The sequence below is a fragment of the Austrofundulus limnaeus genome, unplaced genomic scaffold (assembly GCF_001266775.1).
Source record: "Austrofundulus limnaeus strain Quisiro unplaced genomic scaffold, Austrofundulus_limnaeus-1.0 Scaffold37, whole genome shotgun sequence".
NCBI lineage: Eukaryota > Metazoa > Chordata > Actinopteri > Cyprinodontiformes > Rivulidae > Austrofundulus > Austrofundulus limnaeus.
In genome coordinates this window covers 9,617-10,412 of record NW_013952439.1, presented here as the reverse complement: position 1 = coordinate 10,412, position 796 = coordinate 9,617, and positions in this window count along the sequence as shown.

The window sequence follows — 796 nt, the reverse complement described above, 5'->3', positions numbered from 1 at the left end:
TGTGTTCCCCCATACCTATGTTCCCTGGTACCTGTGCTCACTGGTACCTGTGTTCCCCCATACCTATGTTCCCTGGTACCTATGTTCACTGGTACCTATGTTCCCCAGTACCGACTTATGTTCTCCAGTACCTATGTTCCCCAGTATTTATGCTCCCCAGTATCTATGTTCCCTCTGTACCTATGTTCCCCTGTGTTCCCCTGGTACCTATGTTTCCACTGTCCCTATGTTCCCTGGTATGTATGTTCCCCAGTACCTATGTTCCCCGTTAYCCATGTTCCCTGGTACCTATGTTCCTTGGTACCTATGTTCCCCAGTATCTATGTTCCCTCTGTACATATGTTCCCCTGTGTTCCCCTGGTACCTATGTTTCCGCTGTCCCTTTGTTCCCTGGKATGTATGTTCCCCAGTACCTATGTTCCTCGGTACCTATGTTCCMTGGTACCCATGTTCCCTGGAACCAATGTTCCCCAGTATTTATGTTCCCTCTGTACATATGTTCCCCTGTGTTCCCCTGGTACCTATGTTTCTGCTGTCCCTTTGTTCCCTGGTATGTATGTTCCCCAGTACCTATGTTCCCCGGTACCCATGTTCCCTGCTACCTATGTTCCCCGGTATCTATGTTCCCTGGTACCTATGTTCCCCAGTACCTATGTTCCCCTGGTACCCATGTTCTCTCTGTACCTATGTTCCCCTGGTACCCATGCTCCCTCTGTACCTATGTTCCCCTGGTACCCATGTTCCCTCTGTACCTATGTTCCCCTGGTACCCATGTTCCCTCTGTACCTATGTTCCC